We start from the raw sequence: 8,605 nt of genomic DNA, 5'->3' as shown, positions 1-8,605 counted from the left end.
ATTTATGTCATTTTGTGAAACTTTCTTAATGAAAATTTGTGAAATTTTACACAAGGACCATTTGAAATATTACAATGTTAGTCTCTCCATTTTTTTTCTTTTTACATTTTCGGCCCCTTGTTTTACTTTTTTTAATTCAATTTTTTTTAAATAAATTTCCTTATTTTTTTTCACAACTTCGTTGTGCAACTTGTTGCAAAGATGCAAGATCCAAAAGAGCACCCTCTAATGGAATCAGATTCATAACACCAAAAGCAAAAAAGGGTTTAACCCAAGCCAAAATTTATTCGAAAATCACCAAACCCTAGGAGAGAGGGTGTGGTTTTCGTCCAAGGAGAGAGAGAGAGAGAGAGAGAGAGAGAGAGAGAGGTTAGACGATTTTGACAAAATGAATAGCGAGCTATAGGGTTCACCTTAACAGTCTATTTATAGTTATGCAAAGAATATTCCAGAATGATATAAACTTTAGGGTTTATCCTTATTTGAATTAAACCTGCCATATCCCCATTGAAGGGATATGCAAATCGTCCCCCATACATCTCCAAGAGGGTCTAAAATATTCCAATCAATCCCTTAAATTAATTAATATTCACCTACCTTAATTAATTAAATCATTTTAATTAATTATCAAAATAATTTCTAATGACTTTACTATTTTCTTAATAAATTAACACATTATTAATCTCTTTTCCCTCATGCTACTTGGTCATGAGGCAAACCCAAAATGACACTGCTATTAATAGAAATATTACTAAAACAATTAATAACATTGGACATTATGTCCAAAATAAATAGGGTGGGATGAACTACTTCTTTATTTTATAAATATTTAAGCAATAAAAAAATGTTCGAAAATTTTTAAAAAACTAAACTAAAAGGGGAGACAACCCTTTTAGCCTTTTTCATGGACCAACCATAAAAAATTAAACCTCTAAATTTATGTGTGTTATTCGGTTGGTTTTATCGATTTCAATTTAATCGGTTCTATTTAATTGTTTTTTATATCTTAAAACTAACCGTAATCAAACCAAATAAAATTTGATTTAATCAGTTTTGGTTTATTCGGTGAAGGTTTATCCGGTTTGATTACGGGTTAAATCAAATAAAATTTTGCATGTAAAAATAATTATTAAACTAAAAGCAAAAAAAGAAAAAAACTTAGTAGACTTTACTCAATTAGAAAACAGAGTATACATAAACATATTATATTTTAATTTTATAATTTAATACGAGGTTGTACAGTAAATTAATACAACTTTAATAGTATATGAAGTTGAAAAAAAAAACGAAGGTTAACGGATATGTCTGGGCCATTTGATTATTAGTTGTTACTTTTTAATAAAAAATATAAAATCATTGTAAATTTATAAATGATTAATAACTAAATAATAAGTTATGAAAATCTTTTTAATAACCAATATATATATATATATATATATATATATATATATATATATATATATATATAATATAAAATATTAATTGATAAATATAAAATATAAAAATATATATTAATTGAATATTTTATTCAAAAATTTCAATTTAAAAAAATAATGAAATTTTAAATAAAACATTTTTATTCGGTTAATTAAACCGAATTAATCGGAAACCAAATAGACCGAATCCAATAAACCAACTATCATTTAGTTCAATTGGACGATTTGCGCCTCTACGCTAAAGCAAATTGTAAAGATTTTAGATGCTCTAGGACCAATTTTGCGGTGTACTCTCAAACCAAACAAAAATATGTTACGATTGTGTATTTACCCAACTCGCAACACATGACACACTGTTGGACAACGTAAGGATGTTTTGACAGATAAAAACTGGAACTTCCCTCAATAAACCCTAAACCCGAGAAATACTTTTTCATATCGTCGTCTTAATGCTCTTTTCCTTTCATCCCTCATCATTATTCACGTATCATCTGCTCGGTATTGTCCTGATCTTCTTGGTACTAAGGTTGTTCAAGGTAAAATATTACTTCTCTTATGACTCTCTAACCTAGCCACCCAAAATCACACTCCACTGTGCAATTGTCTTCGCCGGAGACTTGAGTGAGTGACGATGTCGCCTTCGCCTGAGTGGCTTTGTATGTGTGTGTGTGTGTGTGATCACTGTTCCCTGTTATTATTTTTTCTTTTGAACTTTCTAGCAATAAATTTTAGTTTTGAGATATTGATTAGTGTCAGAACTTTGAAATTGTTTTGGTTTGTTATAGAATCTGGTTGTTACCTTTTAATCAGTTTGATAGGTTTTTTGATGTTGGAGTGTTAATAGTCTTAATTTTCTATTAGGTCTGACTTGTGTGCTTTATATTCTTAATTTTTTATTAGTTTGATTTAGGTTATATCAATGAACCATGATATATGTTGTTGAAGGACCATAAAAAATATTAATTTATGTCTCCTTCAAAGGATACATAATTGTGTTAAATAAAAGTGTAAGCGGAACTTTTGTGTTACAGATTCTGTATTAGACTATTTTGATTAGTTTTCACTTGTTTGTTACTATATTTTAATTAGATTGTGTTAGTATATTACATATAATTTTTTTGTTGGTATATTTTTATTAGTTTTCACTTGTTTCGTAGTATATTACATGTATTTTTATTTATTTTATTATATTATCTATATATAGTAGACTCTTGTTGACTTTTGGTCTAGCTCTGCCATTGGTCATGATTGATTTTGTGAATATCCAAGTCTTCATATGTGGCTTACTAGAGTGGCTATATGCCCATTTTTATGCACATTAACTAGTAATTACAATATTGGAAGTTTATTATGTTATCATATCTGTATCAAGCTTGGTTTTAAAAAGCGTAAAGCGTCCTATAGCGCTAAAGCCCTTGGGACTGATGCGCTAAGCAAAAGCGCTCGCCTAGAGTACACGATGTGCTCTAAATTGAAAAAAATATGGAAATACTTATAAATACTTAAAAATCTCATAAAACCATAGTAGTGTCATGTTAAATCCTAAGTACTGATAAGTTATAACTAGTTTCGTCTAAACTATCATACATGATAACAAATAACTTATGAATTATGTGTATGACTTAACAGTTAAGTAACACAAGTTAACAGCTAACAACTTAATAGAAAACATATAAATAATAAGTATGACCAAAGTTCATACTTCAGACTATAAGAGTTTATAGTTTCAGACTTGAGAAGATAATAGAATATGTAGATTAGTATAATGGAATGGAAGTAGAAAACATTAGCATAGTTGATTTTCGATTACTCAGAGAATATGTGTTGGAGCGATGAAACAATTTGCTATGTTTTGTGTAATTGTGTTTACCGCCTGCAAGATTGATTCTTCCTTTCCATATATATATTTTTAATTTGGGATAATGACTTGAAAGGGTAACATATTATTGGTTTTGTACACATTTAGTCTCTGACTTTTTTTGTCCACATTTTACCCTTGAACTTGTTGTTGTGTTTAAATTAAATCATTATTACCGGTTGCTTCCATATTTGCTGACATGGCTACCTATGTGGACACTCATTAAAAGAAAACACTCCTACGTGGATCATCTCTTAGTTCTGTTGATTATAATACGATGCCTAACCCTAACTTCAATCAAAAAACATTCGAACCCATACCCAAAATCGAAGAAGAAGATGTCGACTCCCAGTTCATCTGGTTCCATCGCAAAGAAAGAGGAGCTATGTGATTGTCAACTCCCAGTTCGAATATGCACATCCAAGACTAAAGACAACCCTAACAAAAAGTTCAAAGTTTTCCCTAATTCTCTGGTATGTCGATCTTGATTTCCCTTTGTACTTTTGATTTTCCTTCTAATAAATAAAGATTTTGAGGTTCTTACAATTTTTATATTTGAATTCAAAGAAACCAGGTAAGAAGTGTAAGTATTGGGAATGGATTGATGAACCTGTGACTGGGAATCCAGATTTAAAACAAGAACTTGAAGCAGTTAAAGAGGATGTTGCATGTTTGAAGAAAGAAGTTCAAGAGCTGAAGAATAAAGCACATAGTTATAGGGTTGAAATCAGTTGTAATATTATATGAAAACAGTTTGAATAGAGTTTTGTATGATGTATTGAATTGTGGTATTTTGAATGTAGGGATTGAATGGTTTATATGGAATGTACTGAATAGTTTATATTAAATGTATTGAATGGAGTTTGCATACTGAATGAAGTGTTACATGGTGAACATTTGATTGTAATTTACATTGAATTTGGCTGCAATTTCAACAGCCAAAAGACAAGGACATTGATAGAAACAAATAGGGAATATGATTCCCAGTACACAACTGACATATGATTCCCATTACGACCTTCTTAATAAACTAATGCATTAATACCAATAAAGATTGAAAAAGACAAAATACAATTGACATAGGATACCATATCCGATTCCATTTACTTAAAGACCATAAAAAGTTGCTAGGTTACAAGCAAGGGTAGTACTATCAATTACATCAAAAGTTGGCCCAATTAACAAAAGAAAGTCACCATACATAGTGTACTATTACATACTTCCAAAGCAAAAGAAAACAAGTAACCCTAATCAATCTAAATCTAAAGTAACTGGGTTGTCCTCAGTCACTCCTTTGCCATCCTTTCTGAAAACCTGCTTCCTGATTTGTACCTTGTTGATTCTCTTTGAAGGCTTCCTTGCTCTAACACCAAGTCTCCTAGGCACCCTAACACCAAGATTCACAGGCACTTGATTCACAGGAACTTGATTCACAGGATCTTCATTCACAGGAACTTGATTCATAGGATCTTCATTCACATGCTCTTGATTCACAGGGACATTCTCTTGAATGACAAGCTCTTGATTCACAGGGACATGCTCTTGAATGACAAGCTATTGATTCACAGGGACAAGCTCTTGAATGACAAGCTCTTGATTCATAGGGACATGCTCTTGAGTCAAAGGATCTTGATTGACAGGTGTTGGAGCACTTGGAGCTGGAGTGCTTGGACCTGCTTGTGAAGGACAATTTTTTGCATTACTCTTCTTTCTTGCTTTACTTGGACCTGCTTCAGAAGGACCCCTCACTGGACATGTAGTTTTGTTGTGTCCAGTTTCATTACAAATTTTGCATCTGTGTTGAACACCTGCCCTGCTTATAGTATGCCTTGTATTCCCACTGAGTTCATTTTCTGCTTGGTCTCTTTTTCTTTTCACACATGGCCTACCAGGTAACCTCCTCCTAATTGGAGGTAGTATCTGGTGAACATCAGGCATGTGGGGCCACAAGGAACTATCATTCAGGGGATGTATGGTGTACTCATAGGCCCTAAGAAATGCAGATTTAGTAAACCACTCTGCAACATATTCCTCTGAATCAAGATTCAAAGAAGATATGGCACATATGGCATGTACACAAGGAATTCCTGTCAATTGCCAACCTCTGCATCCACATTCTCTCTTCTCCAAGTCAACACCATACCTTTCATTACATTGCACAACTTCAAACTGCTTGTATCCACTAACATATGATGCCCAGAATCTGTCAATTCAAAAAATTAGTCAACCACTAGCTCAGACAAAAAAGTAAGTAAAAGTGTTTGTAACAACTAACCTTCTCAACTTCTTTAGTTTACCAAGTTTACTTCTGATAGTTGGACAAATTGCCAAATCCCAGCCCAATCCTTTCCCTTTCTGCATGTACAATCTCTCCATCACAAATACCATTATGTCCTCCAGCATAGTGATCAATGGCTTCTTTCTAGCTTCTTCAATAGCAGCATTGAAGCTCTCAGACACACCATTTTCCATTGCATCACATCCCATTCCAACCTTAAAAAAAGCCCTTGACCAGCAGTTGGGGTTCCTTTTAATGAGATAATCATATGCCCCTACATCAAAGCTCTTGATTTCTTCCATTGCAAGTTCAAATTTTGGAATTGTAGTTGCCTTTATAGCCCTCCAAAAAGGTTTAATGTAGCACTCACCCTTAAACTTTTTATGGAAGTTAGCAAGGATGTGCCTAGCACACAACCTATGCTCAACTTCTGGACATCTTTCTTTCACAACCTCCATTATACCATGCATTGATTTGGAATGTTAGTTTATGTAAAAGGTAATTTTTGTAAAAGGTAATTTTTGTAAAAGAAAAGTAGTGTATATATGTACCTTGTGTCCATCTGACATCAATGTGATTCCATTACCATTTCCCCCTTCATCTATGTCTTCCATTAGATTGTCCAAGAACCACTTCCAAGTATTCTTGTTCTCAACATTTACTACTGCCCAGGCTATTGGGTAAATGTTATTGTTTCCATCCCTGCCTACTGCTGAGAGGAGCTCCCCTTTACAGATGCCCTTCAGAAAACATCCATCTATCCCAATTACCTTCCTACACCCATCTAACCATCCATCAACCACTCCTTTAAAACTCACATAAAACCTTTCAAACACCACAGTAGAATTATTTTGGGGCTGCACATACACTTCTACATGAGATCCTGGGTTGGCCCTTTTAATTTCAGCTCCATAATCCCACAACTTGGAATAATGATCCTTCAAATCACCCTCAATTTCACACAATGCAAATCTTTTTGCATTCCTACATTGTCCAACACTAACATTTATGTTGAATAACTTGGATACCATAGCTTTTATCTTCCTCAGACTCATTTTAGGGGACTCCAGAATATCAGTGACAAATTGTTTCCCTATCCACTTATAGGTAACAATTGACCCAAGTTTGAATGCCCTTGAACAACTATGGTCTTCTCTAAGGGACTTTATTTGAAATGTTTGTTCATCTTTCATCCAGGAAGCCCACAGTCTAAAAGGGCATTGTGATCTTTTTCCTTTACAACACTTTACAAGCAACCTATCCTCGTCATTCTTCTCATAATACAAGTCATATCCATGTGCAACTGCATAGTTACTGAGATATGTCTTAAGTTCTTCAGGAGAAGAGAATCTCATACCTAGTTCATGCTTCATCTTCCTCCATTCCTGAGTAGCATCATGCCTAGGGTAGACAGCTGGAAGTTCATTGCCTAGTTCATCTTCATCTTCAACAACTACTGGACATAACTTGTTCAAAAACTTATCATTATAGGTTCTTTTGAAGAATCTTTTGCTTGATGTAACACATTCATCCTCTTCATGTTCATAGTTCTCATCATCTGCCAAAACAGAGTCGACATCTTCTTCTGAATACACAAGTTCTTCATCGTCTGGTTCTTCTTTCTGAATCCACTCAAATAGAGGTTCATTATCATGGTCAATATACACATCCACATGTCTGTTAGCATTTGCAACCTCAAGAAACTCAGAGTAGTCACATTCATTTTGTAGTGTTTGGAGCCCCCCACTCAATCTCACTTCAGGTATACAGTAATACACATGCTTGCACTGAAAATCGATAAGCTTCTCAACATATTTGATGAAATCGGAGAAACCAAACTTGTTTGCATCTTCATTAAGACGTAGTACTTGTGGAGCAAAATACACTAACGGATTAGGCACAAAAGTACCATTATAGTGTACATCGACTTTTGGAAAAGCTTGATTTTCCTCCATTGAATCAAAATGGTGTTTTGAGAGAAGAGAAATGTGAGTAATGTGGAACCGATCAAGAACGAATTATGAGAATAAAGACAATATAACCCTAATTGATCTTCGTTAGTAAATGAGGTTTCTTGATAAATGAGGGTGGAAGAGGGTAACTGCCACGTAATTGCCACGTAAACCAGTAAAACACAAAATGACCGGCTTAACTGGAAGCAACCGGTAATAATGATTTAATTTAAACACAACAACAAGTTCAAGGGTAAAATGTGGACAAAAAAAAGTCAGGGACTAAATGTTTACAAAACCAATAATATGATTATCCCTTTTAATTTATATAAACCTATTGGCCCACCTATCTTAATGTTCTTTTCTCTGTTCAAAGATTGGGCACAGAGACCTTTGTCACAGTCAGTGCTGGCAAATCCTGGCAAATTTACAATGTAAGAAAGTTGTTTTTTTCTCCATTTTGCTGGTTTTTGTTGTATTGACTATATATATTTTTTTGTGTGTTTTGTTTAATCTAAATAAACATAAGATGTGTTCTTCTTTGCTTGAGAGTGTACTAAGCTCAGTCTGGTTCTTATTGGTAAGTTTACTTATACATTTTAAAATTTTAATATATGTTCTGCTATCAATAAACTAAAAAGAAGTCACATTTAGTTTTATTTTGTTGTCTGCGGTTTGATCCGTTAGTCTAATATTTGGATTTTCTTTAAAGGTCCTCAACTTGCAAAAAAGATTCAGGCTCTTGCTTCATGTCGTGACTATACATTTGTTGCATATGGAAATGATAGTGGGGTATTCAAGCGTGCTCATCAGGTTCTCAATTCACATCCTTCTTACTTCTTAAAATTGTTAGAAAGATCTTGTTTTATTCATCCAAAGTATAGTTTTGAGAAAAATACAATTATGCAAATTAAGCTGAAAGGTATTGTGCGTGTAAACATGTGGCTACATGGAGTAGACACAATGCTAAAGTCAACTTGTTGCTTCTATTTGGAGAAAATGTTCTTAGTGTTGATGTAGAAGGCAATGTTTTCATATGGGCCTTCAAATGAACCCATGAGAATCCCTTTCCAGTTGGAAA

The sequence above is a fragment of the Lactuca virosa genome, chromosome 1 (assembly GCF_052849685.1).
Source record: "Lactuca virosa cultivar CGN04683 chromosome 1, Lactuca_virosa_CGN04683_v6, whole genome shotgun sequence".
Lineage (NCBI taxonomy): Eukaryota > Viridiplantae > Streptophyta > Magnoliopsida > Asterales > Asteraceae > Lactuca > Lactuca virosa.
Note: the sequence above shows the minus strand (reverse complement) of the source record.